This window comes from Tamandua tetradactyla, chromosome X (assembly GCF_023851605.1).
Source record: "Tamandua tetradactyla isolate mTamTet1 chromosome X, mTamTet1.pri, whole genome shotgun sequence".
Classification (NCBI taxonomy): Eukaryota; Metazoa; Chordata; class Mammalia; order Pilosa; family Myrmecophagidae; genus Tamandua; species Tamandua tetradactyla.
The window spans coordinates 99,926,244-99,948,348 of NC_135353.1; the positions used below are offsets into that span (position 1 = coordinate 99,926,244).

General features: G+C 38.8%; 1 pseudogene; it reads right to left on the reverse strand.

Moving 5' to 3' along the window:
• Positions 1-14,170: 14,170 nt before the first annotated feature.
• On the reverse strand, positions 14,171-15,984 carry LOC143671965 (ribonucleoside-diphosphate reductase subunit M2 pseudogene; annotated as a pseudogene).
• Positions 15,985-22,105: the final 6,121 nt, after the last annotated feature.

Sequence of the window (22,105 nt, forward strand, 5' to 3'; positions counted from 1 at the left end):
CCTGTAAGTATCATAATGTTGGTAATTTCTTCCATCCCGTAATCAAGAGTAACATCACGCAGTAAAAAAGACAAAGTTCACTGCACAAACTCTCCTAGAAATTGGGCTTTTGTTGATGGTGCTTCCCCTCCCACTACCAGTGCCCCATATGTGGTGAATAAACTCAGCTTTTCAACTTTTAAACCAGACTTCTCAAATTCCACTGGCAGATGTTTAGGCCTTACTGATTAGTGGGTGCTAGCCAATTAAGCCAAACTCTTATTGTTGTTAAATGCCAGGTCATGCTCCCAATCATTTGGCCCATCCATACTTGTGGTTTAAAGTTCCCTATCCTGAGAGAAGAGTCCGAAGATGTTATGATACGTTTTGCTACCATGCAAAACTGGAAGGTGGGGCTCACAGTGGCTCACTAGAGAAAATCCCCTGATGAAAACATCTTTCTTAGGGCTCCAGAAATCAGTTAAAGGATTGTAGTAACATGCAGTAACAGGGTAAGCATGGAATCAAGAAAAGGGCCACTTAAAAAGCGGTTGGATATCCTCTTTCCCTGGCTGGAACCTCCCCCTACCCCTCACTGGCTAAGCAGCGGAGTTGGTGGGCCATTCGCTCAGTGTGAATCCGAGTCCCAGTTCTTGAGAGAGAGGGCGGCCCGCCCCGGTGCACATGCTGGGAGCATGTCTGTTTTGTTTCAGTCTATCTGGTGGTGGTCTGAGCGTCTCAGTGCTCCAGAACTTGCGCTGTGTGTAGAAGGCAGCTCACAGAGCTCTCCCACAGATTGCTGTGGGAAAACAGTCAAATCCTGCTGCCTGAGGCAAGGGATCACGGGCTGTAGGACAGACAATGTAGTCCCGGACCCTGAGGAAACTGTTTCATAGGGGAGAGGGGACATTCCTAACCCAGTAAACAAGGGAATTCCTAGGGCCATACGTGCATGCCCCAGACAAGACACAGGTGCAGAAAGAGTCTGTAAGGCCCCTATGCTTTAGCCTTCAGCTATTCCCATACATCCCATTGTATAGATAAACCCCAAAGGAAGGCACTTGCACAGGTCAATCTGCAAAGTCTGGGAAAGGTGTTTTCTTTTTTTCCTTCTTCCCCCTCCCCCTGCTTTTTTTTTTTTGTTAGGTCCTGCCATTCAAGGAAAACTCAGTCATAACACTAGTTGGATAAAATTTGAAGGAGCAGATGCCTAGAGTTTAAATTTCAGAGATAACACATTAAAATATCAAATGTCCAAGTTTCAGAAAAGATTACAAAACATAAAAGAAACAGCAAGCAATGGCCCAGGTAAAGAAGATTAAAGCATTAGATACCATCAGTGAGGAGGACCAGACCTGGGACACACCAGACAAAAACTTTTTAAAAATGGTCCCAAATATTCTCAAAGACCTAAAGGCAAACATGAACAAGGAACTAAAGGAAATCAGGAAAGCAATAGGGGAACACAAAAAATATCAATATAGAGATGGAAATTATGAAAACGCATCAATCCAGAGCAGAAGACCATAATAACAGAAGTTTAAAAATTTCTAGAAGGGTTCAACAGATTGGAGCTGGCAGAAGAAATAATCAGGGAATTTAATGATAAGACAATGGAAATCATCCAGTCTGAGGAGCAGAAGGAAGAAAGAATGAAGAAAAACAAACAGAGCCTGAGGAACCTGTGGGGCACCATCAGGCATACTAACTATGCATTGTGGAAATCCCAGAGGGAGAAAAGAGAAAGGGACAATGAGAATATTTCAGGAAGTAATAGCTGCAAACTTCAAATTTAACAAAAGACATAAATATACACATCCAAAAAGCTCAACAAATTCTAAACATGATAAACCCCTGCTGAGACATACTATAATCAAACTGTTGAATGCCAACGATAAAAAGAGTATTTTGAAAGCCACAAAAGAGAAGCAACAAGTCATGGTACAAGGGAGCCTCAATAAGATTAAGTGCAAATTTCTCATTGGAAACCATGGAGGCAAGAAGGCAGTGGGGTGACATGTTTAAAGTGCTGAAAGCAAAAAATATTGCCAACCAAGAATTTTGTATCTGGCAAAGCTGTCTTTCAGAAATAAGAGAGATGTGCTGGTTTGAAAGGATGTATGTACCCTAGAAAAGCCATGTTTTAATCAAAATCCCATTTCGTAGATGCAGAAAAATCCCTGTTCAATACTGTTTGTAATTATATCATCTCCCTGGAGATGTAAACTAATCAAGAGTGGTTGTTAAACTGGATTAGGGGAGATGTGTCTCCACCCATTTGAGTGGGTCTTGATTGGTTTACTGGAGTCCTATAAAAGAGGAAGCATTTTGGAGAATAAGAGAGTCAGAGAGAGCAGAGCAGAATGACATAGCCACGAGAAGCAGAGAGCCCACAAGCCAGCGGCCTTTGGAGATGAAGAAGGAAAATGCCTCCCAGGGAGCTTCATGACACAGGAAGCCCAGAGAGAAAGCTAGCAGATAATGCCTTGCTCACCATGTGCCCTTCCAGCCGAGAGAGAAACTGTGACTGTGTTCTCCATGAGCTTCATCGGCCTTCTTGAACCAAGGTGTCTTTCTCTGGATGTCTTTGATTGGACATTTCTGTAGACTTGCTTTAATTGGGACATTACCTCGGCCTTAGAACAGTAAACTAACAACTTATAAAATTCCTCTTTTTAGAAGCCATTCTGTTTCTGGTATATTGCATTCTGGCAGCTAGCAAACTAGAACAGGAGGGATTAACTCATTCCCAGACAAACAGAAGCTGAGGGAATTCATCACCACCAGACAGGCCCTACAAAAGATGCTAAAAGAGTTCTATAGGTTGAAAGGAAAAGATAATGGACCATAGATTGAAGCCACAGGAAGAAATAAAGATCTCCAGTGAGGGTAATAACATGAGTAAATATAAATTCTAGTACTATTTTATTTTTGGTTTGTAACTTCGCTTTTTACTTCCTACAGGATCTGAAAGGCAGATGCATAAAAGGTAATGATTAATCAGTGGTTTTGGACTCATAACATATAAAAATGTAGCTTGTGACAAGAACTACATAAAAGTGGAGGTACAGAAGAGTATAGGAACATAGTTTGCATGTACTATTGAAGTTGTCAGTATCAAAGCAAACAAGATTGATATAGATTTAGGATGTTAAATTTAAGCCCCATGGTAACTACAAAGAAAATATTGGAGAATATGTAAACTCATAGAAACAGAAATTAGCATACAGATTGCCAAGGTGAGGTGAAGGGTAGGGAGAATGGAGAGTTGATGTATAATGGGTGTAGGATTTCTGTTTGGGGAGATGGGAAATTCTAGTAACGAAAGGTGGTAAGGGTACTGCAATATTGTGATTATGATTAATCTCAATGAATGTATGTGTGGTAGTTGCTGAGATGGGAAAGTTTATGTTGTATAGATGATCCCACAAAAAAAAAGGAAAAAAGAAAGAGCAACTAAAGTGACAATGACAATTAAATGCAATACATTATCCTGAATGGGATCTAACAAGGGAGGAGAAAAAATGTCAATGGGACATTATTGGGACACATGAAAAAATTGGAATAAAGAGTATAAGCTTTTTATCAGTGTTAAATTGCTTAAACTTGATACATGTATGTAAGGTGGTGACATAAATGAGTATCCTTGTTCTTAAGGAATATACATGGAAGTAAAGTGTTCAATGAACATGATGTATACAACTTACATTCAAGTGTTCATAAAAAAATCTATCTATCATAAATAAATAGATAGATAGCATAATATGGCAAATGTGGCAAAAAAGTTAAAATTGGTGGATCTGGGTATGGGGGGGGAGCAGTACGGATATATTACCTGAATGGGGTATGTAGTATTTTTGCAACTGTCCTATAAGTTTAAATGTATTTCAAAATTGAAAGTAAGAAGCAAAAACAAAAAGAAAACCCCTTGTCAGAGTCTCAGGAACCCAATTCTAGGTACTTTCCAGGAATAACTTCTGGGGGGGTTAGTTTGAAAAACATACTAATCAAGCCCACCCTCACTCAAATAACACTAGAGCCTCTATGTACAAAGCACTTGTGGGGGATTCAAAAAAGAACGAGACCAAGTTCTCACCCTCAAGGAATTTGAAGCTTAGTTAAGTAGATAGAAAAAGCCACTAGAGAACAATACAGTAGAGTATTAAGTGATAAAATATGTTACCATCTATAAAATACCTGAGGAGGAAACAATCACTTCAGGTTGGTGGGGCTGATGGAAAAGGCCTGGGTCAGGCATTGAAGGAGGTGTTTTGTTTTGTTTTGTGTGTTTTGTTTTCTTTTTCACACTGATTTCTGATTTTTTTCTCCCTTTTACATGCAGCAATTCTAAATTTAGAGTCATCCATAAATAAATCAGATGCCTCTTCAACGCCAATCTCAAATATTGCCACCCTGAAAACACCTTTAATGGTCTATCACTGTTTTCTTTTGCTGCATAACAAATTAACAGAGACTTAGTACCTTAAAATAACATGCATTTATTATCTCAGTTTCCACAGATCCTGAGTCCAGGCACAGGTTAACTGGGTCCTTTGCTCAGGGTTTCAATGGCTGGGATCAAGATGTCAGCAAAGCTCTGATTTCATCTGAGGCTCAGTCTCCTCTTCCAAGCTGATGTAGTTGTGGCAGGATTTAATTCCTTGTGGTTGTAGGGCCAAGGTCCCCATTCCTTGCTGGCTGTCAGCTGGGGTCTGTTCTCAGCACCTAGAGGTTACCCATGTTCCTTGCCACAGGACCTCCTCCCTCTTCATGGAGAATCTGCTTCATGTCTAATTCTTCTCATGCCTTGAATCTCTCTCACCAGAAAGAGCCCAGGGCCTTTTAAGAGCTCACCTGATTGGGTCAGGCCCACTGAGGGTAATCAATCATTCTTAAAGCCAACTGCTTTGTGACTTTAGTTACATCTGCACAGTCCGTTCACAGAGCACCTAGATTGGTGTTTGACTAAATAACTAAGTGAAGGTGCTTGTTCACCAGAGAGCAGGAATCTTGGTGGCCATCTTAGAATTCTGCTTACCACAAAAACAATAAAAAAACCCAAAAGTTGGTTTGTCTGGTTTAGTGTGATGCCCCCAATAAATCCCACAGTGATTTGAACAGTGAATAAAGAAGCATTTGCAAAGTCCCCTCGGGGAAATAGGGAGAAAGGGGGGAAAATTCAACTTCCCCATTTGGAGAATTCCTGATATTCTTGCAAGCAGTGGGGACAACCAAATCAATAGGCTGAGCCCTTAATCTTGGGGTTTGTTCCTATGAAGCCTATCCCTGCAAAGGATGGTCCAAGCCTACTTAAAATTAGGCCTAAGAGTCACCCCAGAGAACCTCTTTCGTTGCTGAGATGTGGCCTCTCTCTCTCAGCCAACATGGCAAACAAACTCCCTGCCCTCCACCCCTCTATGTGGGACATGACTCCCAGGGGTGTAAACCTCCCTTGGCAACGTGGGACAGAAATCCTAGAATGAGCTGGGACTCAGCATCAAGGGATTGAGAAAACCTTCTCAACTGAAAGGGGGAAGAGAGAAATGAGACAAAATAAAGTGTCAGTGGCTGAGAGATTTCAAACAGAGTTGAGAGGTTATCCTGGAGGTTATTCTTATGCATTATATAGATATCCCCTTTTTAATTTATGGTGTATTCAAATGACTAGAGGGAAGTTCCTGAAAATGTAGAGTTGTGTTCCAGTAGCCATGTGTCTTGAAGATGATTGTATGATGATACAGCTTTTGCAATGTGACTGTGTGACTGTGGAAACCTTGAGTCTGATGCTCCTTTTATCTAGGTATGGACAGATGAATAAAAAATATGGATAAAAAAATAAACAAATAATAGGGGAAACAAAGGTTAAAATGAATAAGTAGATTGAAATATGAGTAGTCAATGAAAGTGGGTAGTAAGGGGTATAGCATGTATATGTTTTTTCTTTTTTCTCTTTTCTTCCTTTTGCTGTAGAGATGCAAATGTTCAAAAAAAATGATCATGGTGATGAATACATAACTATGTGATGATAATGTGAGCCATTGATTGTAACCATGTCAAGAATGTTTGTATGTATGTCAAGAATGTTTGTATGTCTGTTCATTGTTTATAATAGTGATATTTAAAAATAAATAAATAAATACAAAAAACAAAAACAAAAAAAGTTAAAAAGAATATTCTAGACCTGTGTTGTCCAACATAGTAACCACTAGCTACTGGGGTTATTGAGCACTGGAGTATGACTAGTCTGAATTGAAATGTGCTGTAGGTATAAAATGTACTCAAGATTCCAAAGAATCTTAGTTTGAGGAAAAAGAAGGTAAATTAGCTCATTAATAAATTTTTGTATTCATTACATATTGAAATGATAGTGCCTTGGATATGCTGAGTTAAACACATTATCAAAATTAAAAAAACAAAAAATAAAAACTTTTAAAAAAGAATTCTGCTTACCACAAATGGCAATGAATAACCTTTAAAAAGGAAGGACAGTGCTAACTAGGGCCTGTTGGATAGTTTCACATGCTGAGTTCACCTTTCGTGTACATGTCAGCTTTTTCAATTTGCCACATGTGGGCCTCCAAACAAGAGGACACTGAAAATAAGAGTGAAACAACCTGATTCCATAATGTTCAGATGAGAATAAATATCAAATTCTCACCCCTGATTAACTGAAGGACTTGGTAGAGGGAAACAAAACGAGTAAAGAAAAGCAAGTTGTCTGAGACCAAAAAGCCTTTAACAATTACATACGTTGCCCTATAAGGCAGGCAGAGTAGAGATATCAATGATAGGAACCCCATCCTCAAGGGGCTTAACAGCTGCTTCTGGAGTGAAAAACTGCATCATAACACAGCACAGACTGAAAGGAAAAACCCACAAGGCCTTGTATTGCATGCTGAAAATAGGTGAAAGGGTATAGAGCTGCAAGAACACATGCGTGATATTAAAATAGCTCTGGAATTCATCCTCCACCTCCTTTGCCAGTTACTCTCCTGGTACTGGCTTGGGCCATTGGAAAAGTCTTCTAACTGGTCTCTGGGCCTCCAGACCTAGTTGACTAGACTTTTCCACACTTCCCCTTAGAAAATCTAAGATACAAATCAGAATCAGGCCAACATTCCACTTATAACTCCTCAGTGGCTCTGCATCATCTGGGCTAGTACATTAGAGCCTCTATTATGTCTCCTCTGTCTACTAATCCAGCCTCATCTGCTGCTGCTTCCCGTAGAAGATCAAGTTGTTTCACACTTCCAACCCCTTTTCCCAGTCTTTCCCCTCTGTCTAGACAGCTCATTCCCCTCCACCCTAGTCTGTCTAGCAAATTCTTATATATCTTTTGCTATTGGCCCCTGGTCCATGATCTCCCTCTCCATCCTACTTCCTGCCCTTTTATCAGGGGTTCTCATTGTCCATGGAGATGACACAACCAACAACCTCTCAGTCCCTCGACTCTCTCAATACCTTTTCCACTTTGCTTCAGTCACCCACTCCCAAAGAAGCACATCTTGAACTTTGGTGTGGCCCACAACTGCCCACCTCTAACATCTATGACGACAGTATTTCATTCAAACCACAACCTTCTCTCCTTTCTGCTCCCTCAGGCCCTCACTTAATTGCACTTGTTCTTTCACTTCAAATGTACCCCTCTAACCCTCTGAGCCTTCTTTGGGTCTGTCAGTCCCACCTGGTGCCTTATCCTTCCCTTTCTGACTTTCCTTAACCCCATGCTTGACCACCTGAACTTTTCTCCCACTAAGACCCTCAATTCCCTTTGCATCCCCGTCATTTTGCCACACCAGGGCCAGAAACCTCTAATCGTGGGTCAGTGCTACAAACGACTCTTCTCTCCTCCTGCCCTTGGGTGTTTGTGCCCTGCTGGGCAAAATCCACAAAAGTATTCAAATAGTGTTACTCTTAGAACATGACTTACAGCCTCAGCTGAAATCGTTCTATAAACAACTCTACATCCACATCCATCCTTTCCTCTATTCCATCTTCATGTTCAAGGTTCACCCATCCACTCACCTGTGCCTTAAATGCCATCATCTTCAATATCTTTTAGAACCTGGCCTCATCCATTATTCCTTCTCCTCTGATTTCAACCTGTGGTGCCTTTTCCTTAGCCTTAAACATGCTTGGGTCTCTCCCATTAAAAACAAATAAACAACAACAACAAAAACTCTCCTTAACTCTGAATCTTCATCAGGTGCCTACTACTTCTCTCCTTACCGCCTCAGCTTAAGCGTCTCGAAATAGTAGAAATCTGCTTTCTTTAAAAAAATTTTTTATTTTATTTTTTTAAATACCAAATAACACCAAGCAAACGCAAACATTCCTATTTTGATCATTCCGTTCTACATATATAATCAGTAATTCACAATATCATCACATAGTTGCATATTCATCATCATGATCATTTCTTGGAACATTTGCATCTATTCAGAAAAAGAAATAAAACAAAAACGGAAAAAAAGTTCATACATAATCATACCCCTTACCCCTCCCTTTCATTGATCACTATCATTGCAAACTAAATTTATTTTAACATTTGTTCCCCCTATTATTTATTTTTATTCCATATGTTCTACTCGTCTGTTGATAAGGTAGATAAAACGAGCATCAGACACGAGGTTTTCACAATCACACAGTCACATTGTGAAAGCTATATCATTATACAATCATCTTCAAGAAACGTGGCTACTGGAACACAGCTCTACATTTTCAGACAGTTCCCTCCAGCCTCTCCACTACATCTTGAATAACAAGGTGATATCTACTTAATGAGTAAGAATAACCTCCAGGTATTGCAGGGTGCTGAAAATAGATGGTAATGAATATTTTAAAATGTCAACTTCTGTGTGAGACTAAAGCAAAAAATGTTTATTTGGTACAAAATTTATATTTTGACTAGTGCATTTCCTAATATAACTCATGTAGACAGCTTAATTGAACACCATAAGTACATGGAACCTTGAGTAGGACATGAGATTTTGTTGGTTTGTCCAGAGTGATGCCCTAATAAATCCCAGTGATTTGAACAGTGAATAAAAAAGTATTTTCAAAGTCTTTTGCAATGCTGAGAAAGGGGGAAAATTCAACTTGCCCAAGTTGAATTCTTGATATTCTCGCAAGCAGTGCGGACAACCAAAGCTATAGGCTGAGCCCTCAATCTTGGGGTTTGTTCAGATGAAACTTAACCCCACAAAGGATAGGTCAAGCCTACTTAAAATTAGGCCTAAGAGTCACCCCCAAGAGAACCATTTTTCTTGCTCAGATGTGGCCTCTCTCTTCAGTCAACACAACAAGCAAACTCAGCGCCCTCCCCCTCTCTACATGGGACATGACTCCCAGGGGTGTGGACCTTCATGGCAACATGAGACAGAAATCCTAGAATGAGCTGAGACTCAGCATCAAGGGATTGAGAAAACCTTGTCAACCAAAAGGGGGAAGAGTGATGAGACAAAATAAAATGTCAATGGCTGAGAGATCCCAAAAAGAGTTGAGAGGTTATCCTAGAGGTTATTCTTATGCATTAAATAGATGACATCTTTTCAGTTAAGGTGTAACAGAGAGGCTGGAGGGAACTGCCTGAAAATGTAGAGCTGTACTCCAGTAGCCATGTTTCTTGAAGATGATTGTATAATGATATAGCTTTCACAATGTGACTGTGTGATTATAAAAGCCTTGTGTCTGATGCTCCTTTTATCTACCTTTTCAACAGACAAGTAAAACATATGGAATAAAAATAAATAATAGGGGAACAAATGTTAAAATAAATTGATTCAAAGGCTAGTGATCAATGAAAGGGAGGGGTAAGGGGTATGATATGTATGAATTTCTTTCTGTTATCTTTTTATTTCTTTTTCTGAATTGATGCAAATGTTCTAGGAAATGATCATGATGATGAATACGCAACTATGTGATGATATTGTGAATTACTGATTATATATGTAGAACAGAATGATCAAAAGTTAAGAATGTTTGCGTTTGGTGTTTTTGGTATTTAAAAAAAAATTTAAAAATTAATTAAAAAAAAGAATAACCTCCAGGATAACCTCTCGACTGTTTGCAATCTCTCAGCCATTGACACTTTGTCTCATTTCACTCTTCCCCCTTTTGGTTGAGAAGGTTTTTTCGATCCCTTGATGCTGAGTCTCAGCTCATTCTAGGGTTTAGTAGAAATCTGCTTTTGATGTCTTCTTCCTCATATCCATTCATACCTTAACCTACCGAAAAATTGCTCCATGAAAATTGCTTTTACCAAAAGTTACCAGTAACCTCCAAACTGCCAAAGGCAACAGCTACCTCTCTATGCCTTTGACACTATTGAGTTTTCCCTCCTCCTTGACACATTCCGATTCTTTGGTTTCCATTACGTTGAATTCATTTTCCTAGTTAGTCTACTTCTCTAACCATTCCTCTATGGTCTCTCTTTTTCGATGTTCTCTTCTTCCTTCCACCACTTAAATGTTACTGTTCCCCAGTGTTTTGTCAAGAATTAGGGTGGAGACAACCAAATCAACAGGCCAAGCCCTTGATCCTGGGGTTCCCACCCCTATGAAACTTATTCCTGCAAAGGATAGGATAAGCCTACTTAAAATTAGGCCTTGGAGTCACCCCCAGGGTACCTCTTTTGTTGCTTAGATGTGGCCTCTCTCTCTCAGCCAACACAGCAAGCAAACTCACTGCCCTCCCCCCTCTACATGGGACATAACTCACAGTAAACCTCCCTGACAACATGGGACAGAAATCCTAGAATGAGCTGGGACTTGGCATCAAGGGATTGAGAAAAACTTCTTGACCAAAAGGGGAAAGAGAGAAATGAGACAAAATAAAATGTCAGTGGCTTAGAGATTTCAAACAGAGTCAAGAGATTATCCTGGAGGTTATTCTTACACATTATACAGATATCCATTTTTAGTTTATGGTGTATTCTAGTGGCTAGAGGGAAGTGCCTAAAACTGTAGAGCTGTGTTCCAGTAGCCATGTTTCTTGAAGATGATCATATAATGATATAGCTTTCATAATGTGGCTGTGTGATTGTGAAAACCTTGTGTCCGATACTCCTTTTATCTATGGCATGGACAGATGAGTAAAAAATATGGAGAAAAAATAAACAAATAATAGAGGGCACAAAAGTTAAAATAAATTGAGTAGATTGAAATACTAGTGGTCAATGAGAGGGAGGAGTAAAGGGTATGGCATGTATGAGTTCTTTCTTTTTTCTTTCTTTTGCTGGAGAGATGCAGATGTTCAAAAAATGATCATGCTGATGAATACACAACTATGGGATAATATTGTGAGCCATTGATTGTACACCATATATAGAATGTTTGTATGTCAAGAATGTATGTTTGTTATGTACAATAAAAATATTTAAGAAAAAGGAACAATGGGGGGTTCTGAGATTTTACTCCACTTGTACAGTTATGTACTTTATATGGACGAATACTAAAGAAACATGTGACACCTGGATCAGGAAAAAGAGTTCTTCATTAATACAACCAGATCAACAGCCAGACTAACACAGCAATATCGTTCCCCCACACCTAGACCCGCAGACAACACAATGAGAGTTCATGGAAACTTTCTTTGTGAGTGTTGGTTTTCAGTCCATAGATGAGGGGTGGAGAACAATGGATTTTTTACATTCATATACAGGAGAGAGACAGCCATTCCCTCTCCCTTCTGAAATGAGAGAGAAACCCCCGTTTGCTACTTCGAGGCAGGACTGGAAAGAATCCTTGTTCTTACCTTAACCTTTTGGAATGTAAACATATCTTTTCAAGGGACAGATAAGCCTCTGTCTCAGGCTTTTACAATCTAGAGATCACTCCATCTTTTGAAACGAAAATACCTAAGGAGATAGTTGCTCCATTCTTCCTGGCATCTTCGGAGGTTATCCTTCGGACCTAGCCCTGGCTGTAATCATTTGACTCTCTCGGGGAGTGAAGATAAGTTTTATTATCATTTTAGATCAGAGCAATTAGCTAGACAAGTGGCTACAGATCTACTTCTCATGGAATGTGAAAAGTAAAATATATCTAGGGGAAGTGAAAATAACATTCTCTGTATTGTACACATTTCTGGTATTTCAAGTGGCTAAGGCTTTTTACAGGAGCACTAAGAAATCCAGGGAAGTGTTATTTCCCATAACCAGGATTCTCCTGTCTTCTCATCTACCTCTACCTGCTCTCCCTCAACCATTCCATTCATGCTTCTTATTTTAACTGCTACCCATATGCAAAGAACTTCAAATATCCCACCACTAGCTAAACATCTATACCTGAATGTTCTACAGATATCTCCAACTGCATGTCTGAAATGGAACTCCTCATCCCATCCCCAAACTGTTGTGTTCTCTACATTAGTTGATAGCAGCAGTATCTGCGGTGGACATGCCTGACTTGCATCAGATTTGTGGCTGCCTCATTATTTGAAAAGTCTTTCTAGGTATGGAAACCTTTTCATTTTATGAGCCCCGCCTCCTCAGCCAGAATTATTTGCCAGTTTCCCTTGTAGTCAGGGCACGATACGTGACTAGGGTCCTCCAATCAGAAAGCCCTGAGTGAAACATTGATTGGGAATCGAGCAACATGAAGATACTGGCTCTATGTGGAGCTCCCATTTCTTTGTTATCAGAGAATTTACAGTGTTTTCAAGGTTTAGTTCTTCTATAGGTAGTAGCAGTGGCATCAGGCCACTGCTGTAATGGTTTGAGCCATGGTTCCTGGAAGCATAACCTCCAGCCTAGTTCTCCAGCCCTCCCAACAATTATGGGACCTCCCAAATATCTTTTTTGAAAAATGCCTTTTAGGTTTAGTCCGCTAGAATCAACCTCTACTGCTATCAACTTATGTCCCTGATGAATACACATCTCATGATACAAAACAGAAACCTGAAGTCATCCTTGACTCTTCCCTCACTACTGACATCCAATCATCTCTTGAGTCCTGCTAATTTTATCTTCTAAACATTTCTTGACTCCAACCCTTCCTCTTTATCCCAATTACCGCTTCCCTGGTTCAGGCCCTGGTAATTTTTCATCTGAACTACTGTAACAGATTATTATTAGTTCCCCTGCCTCCCTTCTTGTTACTGTCCAATCCTAGTCTCCACACTGTCAACTGCGGGATCTTTCTAAAACATTAACCTATGTCATTCTCTTGCTTTAAACCCTTCAATGGTTCCCCATTACTTGTCACTTCCTATTTTGAAATTTTTGCTATTGCAGCATGGAACAGCTTGTAATTCTTCCCTGTGCACAAATATACACACACAAATACAAACACATGCACACATATTTTCTATCCTTGTCTCAATGCCATTGCTTGGACTGTTCTCTCTTAAGTTAGAATTTTTCACCTGAAAGATTACTCTCTAAAAAACTAAATATTGTCTCTTATCCCAGGACACTCTACCTCAACATGCACAGCTATGCTACAGGATAAAACACACAATTTGTCTTCTATGTGACATCAACTGGCTAACACCTAGGTATGCAACAGAATTGACCTTAACATTGATATGAAAGTATTTCAGTTCATGATAGGAAACAAAGCTTGGAAATAACATGCTTAGTCTAAACAGGTTTAAACTTTAGTCACCTACTGAATTCTGAATTGGCTCCCCTTACGGAGTAGATTGAATACTTTGCATTGCATTTTGGTGTAAAAACTAACAAAGTTAAGCTATATTAGGCTTGTAGCTTGACAGTACAATGTTTATTGGCATGTGAAGTGCCAGTTTTAGATACAAACTAATAAGTAAACTTTAAAATCTGCTTTGAAGCAGTGAGGATGACATCTTCCAACTGCCTTGTGGGAGTAACTGAACGTTCAATTCTGCTGGATCCAACTAGTTTGAGGGTTTCCCCTTTCAAAAGCCAAGATTCCTGCAGGTAGTTATATTTAGTAAAGTCACCGACAGCCAACCTACTTGCAAAAAACAAACACAGATAAGATCTATCATAAAAATCCTACTCACCTTGTGTCTTAGATATCTTCTTTCTAGGCAACTCCGCTAGTATTATTAACAAGACTAGTTTTGAGACAGCTACACAGTTTCAAAGATGCCATCAAATATTCCTATTGTGGTGTTTTGTGGTGTAGCTGGTTAATATGTTTCAAGTAGCTGATTTTTTTTTTGAGAAGGAAAATATCAACAAAGTTAGAATACATCCTCAGTTCATTTAAAAGTCAGCGTCCAAGGTAAAAGAATTTTCTGTTGAACCTGACATCACTTCCATCCTCTGATATTCACCTACTCTCTTCTCAAAGAAGTTGGTCTTCCCTTTGAGCAAAATATTATCCATAAAATCAAATGGGCTCTCTACTCTGAAAACCTTGCTGAAGCCCAGTTCCAGCATAGGTCTGTCTGCTATGAATTCAATGTACAACTTCATTAAAGTGCAATTCAATCCAATCAGCCTCATAGGCAAGGCCTCCGTTAGAAAATCCTGTTCTATCTTAACAGTGTTGATAATTATTTCCTTTACTCTCTGTTCTGAAGTTTGTGAAGCAGATGTTTGAACATGAGGCAGGCAAAGTCGCAGTGTAACCTTCATCTCTGATAATAAGTTCATTGGAAAATGTGAGGCCAGGCATCAGTTCTCGATGCAAAAGAGTCAGAAAAGAAAATTCCTTCTACTGCGGCAAAAGCTATAATAACATACTCCTAGGTAGCTTGTTTGTCCCCAGTTCAATGCAAGGCCCAATCTGCCTTCTTCTTTATGCCAAGGCATCGTTTCAATTGCATTGGAGAGATATTCCTTTTCTCTAGAATCTGTAATGTAAGTCTCAATAAGGAGACTATACATATTCCATGGCAATTGGTAAGCCATAGAAACAGTGGGCTTCTGTAATCTGAATTTCTTGTCTAAATCGCTCCACCAAGTCTTCATTTACTATGCCATCACTTGCTGCAAAGAAAGGCAGAACATGTGATATAAAATATGTCTACTCTGGCTTCAGGGCTTCCCAGTGATTAATGTCCTTGAAAAGTTCCACCTTCTCGGTTGTCCAAAAGGAAGCCTCAGCTTTCTTATACATCTGCCAAATATGATGGTATTCTATAGGAAAGATGACAAAGCGGCGGGGATTTTCTCTAACTAGTGGGTCATCCTCCACACTGCCGTCAGGTACCTTAGTTTTCTCCTGCTGGGTGAGCTCCTGGAAGATTTTGAGGGTGGTCTTGCTAGCCAGGATGCGGGTGCTGCTGAGAGCCGGGGGCGTGTTCTTGTGCACCAGGTTGAGCCCCTTCAGGGCCCAGAGCTGGAGCTGCTGCTGGTTCACCAGCGTGGTGAGCAGGACGCGCACCGAGAGCACGAAGGCAGCGGCAGCAGGGAGCGGGAGACACTGGCCTCATTGTTGTTTTAATTTGCAGTTTCCTAATGATACATGATGCTGAGCATCTTTTCATACGCTTAGTTGTGATCTGACATCTTTGCTGAGGTGCCTGTTCAGATCTTTTGTCCATTTCTTTTTTTTTTTTTAACATTTTTTTGTGGTTATACAAATTTTTAATATTTTTTTAATTGTGAAATACAACATATATACAAAAAAAAGCAATACATTTCCAAGTACATTTTAACAAATAGTTATAGAGCAGATTTCAGAGTTTGGTATAGATTACAGTTCCACGATTTTTCATTTTTTCTTCTAGCTGCTCCAAGACATTAGAGACCAACAGAAATATCAATATAATGATTCAGCAGTCATACTCACTTGCTAAATCCTATCTTCTCTGTTATACTCCTCCTTTTCTCTTTTTTTTCTTTTTTGTGTAAAATAGCATACATACAAAAAAAAGCAATAAATTTCGAAGTACCTCACAACAATTAGTTGTAGAACAGATTTCAGAGTTTGGTATGAGTTACTATTCCACACTTTAAGGTTTTTACTTCTAGCTGCACAAAGGTACTGGAGACTAAAAGGAATATTAATGTAATGATTTAGCAATCATACGCATTTGCTAAATCTTACCTTCTTTGTATAACTCCACCATCACCTTTGATCTTTTTCCCCACTCTTTAGGGGTGTTTGGGCTATGGCCATTCTAACTTCTTCATGTTGGAAGGGGCTGTCAATAATATGAGATGGGGGGGTGGAACTAGTTGATGTTCTGGAGAGGATGGCCTCACTGCAATTCAGGGTTTATCTGGTCCAGAGACCCATCTGGAGGTTGTAGGTTTCTGGAAAGTTACCCTAGTACATGGAACCTTTGTAGAATCGTATATAATGCCTTAGGTGTTCTTTAGGATTGCCAAGAATGGTTTTGGCTGGCATTTGGCAAGTTATAAATAGATAACAACGTCTACCTGAAGCTTGAGGAAGAGTGCCCTTCACTGTAGCCTCTCGACTCTATTTGAACTTGCTCAGCAACTGATATCTTATTTGTTACACTTTTCCCCCCTCTTGGTCAGGATGGCATTGTTGATCCCAAAATGCCAGGGCCAGGCTCAGCCCTGGGAGTCATCTCCCATGCCACCAAGGAGATTCTCATCTCTGGATGTCATGTCCTCCTACATAGAGGGGAAGGCAATGGTTTCACTTGCAGACTTGGGCTTAGAGAGAGGCCACATCTGAGCAACAAAAGAGGTCCTCTGGATGTGACTCTTAGACACACCCATAGGTAGGCTAAGCTTCTCCGCTACATACATAAGCTTCACAAGAGCAAGCCTCAAGATCACGGGCTTGGTCTACTGATTTGGGGGTCCCTAATGTTTGATATATATACATCTCTCTCTCTCTCTCTCTCTCTCTCTCTCTCTCTCTCTCTCTCTCTCTCTCTCTCTCTCTCTTTGACATTTGCAGGCCCTGGGAATTGAACCTGGGTCAAACCTGGGTCTCCCGTGTTGCGGGCCTGAGCTCCAACACTGAGCTACCCTTGCACCATGCCAATACTTTTTGATTATCTGCTTAATATACTCTGGGATGTATCCAGGCATTATATTAAGCTATACAGGATTAAAGGCTCTCATTCTTATTCTGGGCTTCATGTATTTGGATTGTTCAAATGATCTATCCAGACAGATTGAGTTAGATTATGTGCTAAGGAAAGTTTAGGTTCTGAACAAAATAAACCTTTCTTCCTTTGGTCGCAAAAAGTAGGTGAAGTTCTAAAATACAGACAGTGTCTTCCTTACCCTTGTATTCCGAATTACCTGAATCCCAACCTGCTCGGCTTCATTCTTATCTCTAAATATCAGGTAATACACCTTATATCTGATGCTCCTTTTATCTATGGTATGGACAGATGAGTAAAAAATATAGATAAAAAATAAACAAATAATATGGGGGACAAATGTTAAGATAAATTCAGTAGATTGGAATACGAGCAATCAACGAAAGAAAGTGGTAAGGGGTATGGCATGTATGAGCTTTTTCTTTTTTTTTTCTTTTGCTGGAGAGATGCACATGTTAAAAAAAAATGATCATGGTGATGAATACACAACTATGTGATGATATTGTGAGCCATTGATTGTAACCATGTCAAGAATGTCCATATGTCAAGAATGATTGTATGTCAAGAATGTTGGTATGTTGGTTCGTTGTTTATAATAAAAATATTTTAAAAAAGAAGACAACATTAATTTTTAAGTATGAATCAGGGACATGCTGGCAAATAGTTAACCATTGAATCTCCAAAATAAAAGCCCTGATTTTTAACAAAAAATAAAAAACAAATAAATAAATAGCAGGTTATACATATATAAAACAGCCCCTCAAAATCCAGAAGTAACAATTACCACTCTGGGCTAAATGTGACTGCTATAAATGCTTACAATTTAGGCCCCAGTTTTCTTATAAGTATTTTCTAAATGAGATCATACACTATTTGTTCTTTTGTTTCTGGCTTATTTTGCTTCACCAAATGCCCCACAGTTTCATTCACAATGTTGCATGCCTCACAACTTTGTTTCTTTTTGTAGCAGCACAATGTTCGATCATATGTTTACAGCATCATTCGCCAATCTACTCAGTTGGTGCATCTTTCAGCCACCTCCATCTAATGGGCCTCATGCATAATATCCAAAGTCAACAGTCCATCAACACTCTCGATTTTAGATAATTTCACTGTTTCAAGAGAAAAATAACCTATAAATACACCCTCACCAAACAGAAAATCTAACGCTACCTTAAACTCTTGTCCCACACCCTGGCATTTACCCCTGGCATTACTGTGGTATTGTTGCTGTTTTCCTATTAAATGTAGCCCATAGCATGCAATAGCAGTTTTCCCCCATACCCCGAAATTATACACTCTTTGTACAGAATTCATACCTTTGCAGTAGTTCATGAAAGAACTTATTTATATTTGTAGTGTTAATCAGTGGGACACATGAGTTTATTCAATTCTAACATTTTTAATGTGAAATATATATACAAAAAAGCAATAAATTTCAAAGTACACTGTAACAAGTAGTTACAGAATAGATTTCAAAGTTTGGCATGGGTTACAGTTCCACAGTTTCAGGTTTTTCCTTCTAGCTGCTGCAAGACACCAGACATGTAAAAGAAATATCAATATGATTCAGCAGTCATACTCCTTTGTTAAGCCCTAACATCTCTGTTATAACACCTCCTTCTCCCAATCTTTAGGAGTATTTGGGCTATGCCGATTCTAACTATTTTCATGTTGAAAATGGGTGTCAACAATATGGGATGGGGGATGAAACTGGTTGATGTTCTTGGAGATGCTAGCACCTCTGTGTTTCAGAGGTGCTTATCTGGCCTAGGAACCATCTGAAGGTTTTAGGTTTCTGAAAAGTAAACTTAGTGCATGCAACTTTTGTAGGATCTCAGATGGAGCTCTGGGTGTTCTTTAGAATTAACAGGAATGATGTTGGTTGGGTTTGGCAAATCATGGAAATTTGCAATATCTAGCTGAATCTTGCATGAGAACAAGATTCTATTTGAAATCTTGCATAAGAACAAGATTCTATTTGAAATCTTTTAGCTACTAATACCTTATTTTGTTACATTTCTTTTCCCCCTTTTGATCAGGAAGGTGTTGTTGAGCCCACGGTGCCAGGGCCAGGCTCACCCCTGGGAGTCATGTCCCATGTTGCCAGGGAAACTCACACCCCTGGATGTGATGTCCCACATAGAGGGGAGGATAATGATTTTACTTGCAGAGTTGTTTTGCTCATTTCTTAATTAGGTGTTTTGTTTACTTATTGTAGAATTTTAAGAGTTATTTATATATTCTTGATTCTGGACACTTACCAAATACTTAATTTGCAAATATTTTCTCCCATTCTATGGATTTTCTTTAACATTTCCTTCAGCAAAGTGTGAGGTTCCCATTTCTCCACAAGTAGGACAACATTTGTAATTTTCATTTTTAAAATTTAAAATCTGCCATTTTAACCATTTCAAGTGTACAAAAGAGTGGCATTAATTACTTTTACAATGTCGTGCTACCATTACCACTATTCATTACCCAAACTTTTCATCACCCAAAATAGAAACTCTTTAGCCATTAAGCAATAACTCCTTAGCCTCTCCACTCAACCCCTGGTAACCTATAGTCTACTTTCATTATCTTCAAGTTTGCTTATTCTGTCTATTTATATAAGTGGAATCATACAATATTTGTCTTTTTGTGTCTGGCTTATTTCACTCAGCATGATGTTTTCAAGGTTTATCCATACTGTGGCATGCAACGGAACTCCATTCATTTTTATGGTTGAATAATATTCTGTTATGTGGATTTGTGACATTTTGTTTATCCATTCACCTGTAAATGGACATTTGGGTTGTTTCCACCTTTTGGCTACTGTGAATAATATTGTGACTAATACTTCTCTGAACATTGTACAGATACAAGTATTTGTTTGAGTATCTGCTTTCAACACTTTGAGTTCTATACCTAAGAGTGGAATTTCAGGGTCATGTGGTAATTCTAAGTTTAAATTTTTGAGGAGCCACTAAACTGTTTTTTTACTTTGGCTGCATATATTTCACATTGCCACTAACAATGCATGAGAATTCCAATGTCTCCACATTTGTTTTAGTTTGCTAAAGCTAACGGAATTCAATATACCAGAAATGGGTTGGCTTTTATAAAGGGGATTTATTACATTACACGTTTACATAAAAATGTCCAAACTAAGGTATCCAGATAAAGGTACCTAGACTCTGAAGAAAAGCCCAATGGTGTTCATGGTTTCTCTATCACATGGGAAGGCACATGGCAATCTCTACTGTGTTTCTCTCCTGGCTTCTGGTTTCAAACATCTCCCCCAGGAGTATTTTCTTTCTGCATCTCCAAACATCTCTGTGTCAGCTCTGAGCTTTTTCTAAAATAGTTTCCCCTTAAAATACTCCAACAAGTGGATTAAGACCCACCTTGAATGGGCTGAGATGCATCTCCATGGAAACCATCTAATCAAAAGTTCCCACCCACAATTGAGTGGGTCACATCTCCATGGAAAACAACTTAATAAAAAAGGTCCCGCCTAAATAATAAGTCTGCCCCCAGAAGATTAAACTAGGAAAAAGAACATGGCTTTTCTGGGGCACACAACAGCTTCAAACCAGCACACTCCTCAACTTGTTATTTTCCATTTATTTGATAATAGCCACCCTAGTAAGTGCAAAGTGAAATCTCATTGTGGTTTTGATCTGCATTTCCCTAGTGGCTAATGATGTTGAGCATCTTCTCATAAGCCAATTGGCCATTTGTGTATCTTCTTTGAAAAACATGGCTATTCAAGTCCTTTGCCCATTTTTAATTGGACTTTTATCTTTTTATTGTTGAGATGGAGAATTCTTTATATATTCTGAGTAGTAAACCCTTATCTGATATATTATTTGCAAATATTTTCTTCTATTCTGTAGGTTGTCTTTTCACTTTCTTGATGCAATGCTTTGATGCACAAAAGTTTTTAATTTTGATGAAGTCCCCTTTATCCACTTTTTCGTTTGTTGCTCCTGCTTTTGTTGTAAAGTCCAAGAATCCATTGCCTAGTACAGGGTCCTGAAGATTTTCCACAAATTTTTAGTTCTTATATTAGGTCTTTCATCCATTTTGAGTTAATTTTTGAAGATGGTATAAATTAGGATCAATTTTCATTGTTTTTCATGTGGATAACCAGTTTTCCATTTGCTAAAGAGATTATTTTTCCCCACTGAGTGAACTTGGCATTCTTGACAAAAACTAATTTCCACTTTTAAAACTGGAAGCTGAAGCTCAGAAAGTAACTTGCTTAAGTTCACACACTTGTAAGTAAAAAATCTGTATAACTGTGCTTCTTGAACATTTAATACTTCTATGTACATTTCCTAAAACAAGGATATTCTTTATTTAACCACCTTAAGTACAGTTATCAAGTGCAAAAGAAATTTAACATCTAACTTTGGCAGCGCCATTTTACATTCCCACCAACAATATATGAGGGTCCCTGTTCCTTCACATCCTTGCTAACACTTGTTATTTTCTGTTTCTTAAATAAAAGCCATTCCAGTGCAAAGTTTTATATCATGATTTTTAAAAATCTGCATTTATTGTTTTATTTTCTTTAAACTTCTGATTTTGAAATAATTTCAAATTTTCAGGACAGTTGCAAAAATTATACAAACTCCTTACACAGAACTCCAACATAGCTTCAATTCCCAGATACTGAGATCCACCAATATTAACATTATTCCACATTTCTGATATCATTCCATCTATCCATCCATCTTTCTATTTTCTGACCATTTGAGAGCAGGTTGCACACATAATACTCCTTGAACACATAATACTTCAGTGTACTTTTCCTAAGAACAAGTATATTCCCTTATGCAACTACCATAAATGCAATGATCGAGTTCAAGAAATTAACCTCAATATAAAGCTTATATTCTATTTTCCATTTTTTCTTCTATCTTAATAATGTCCTTTTGAGCCTTTTCTCCTCCATTATTATGTCCCCTCTAGAATCATGTATTGCATTTAAAGGTCATTATCTCTTTAGTTTTTCTGTTTTTAATTAATTGTGGAAATGCATATTCAACATAAACCTTCCCATCCCAATCCCTCCCAAGTATACTATTCAGTGAGATTAGCCACATTCATCATGTTGTGCTTCCCTCACCACCAGTCCTTACCATAATCTTCCATCACCCCAAACATAAAC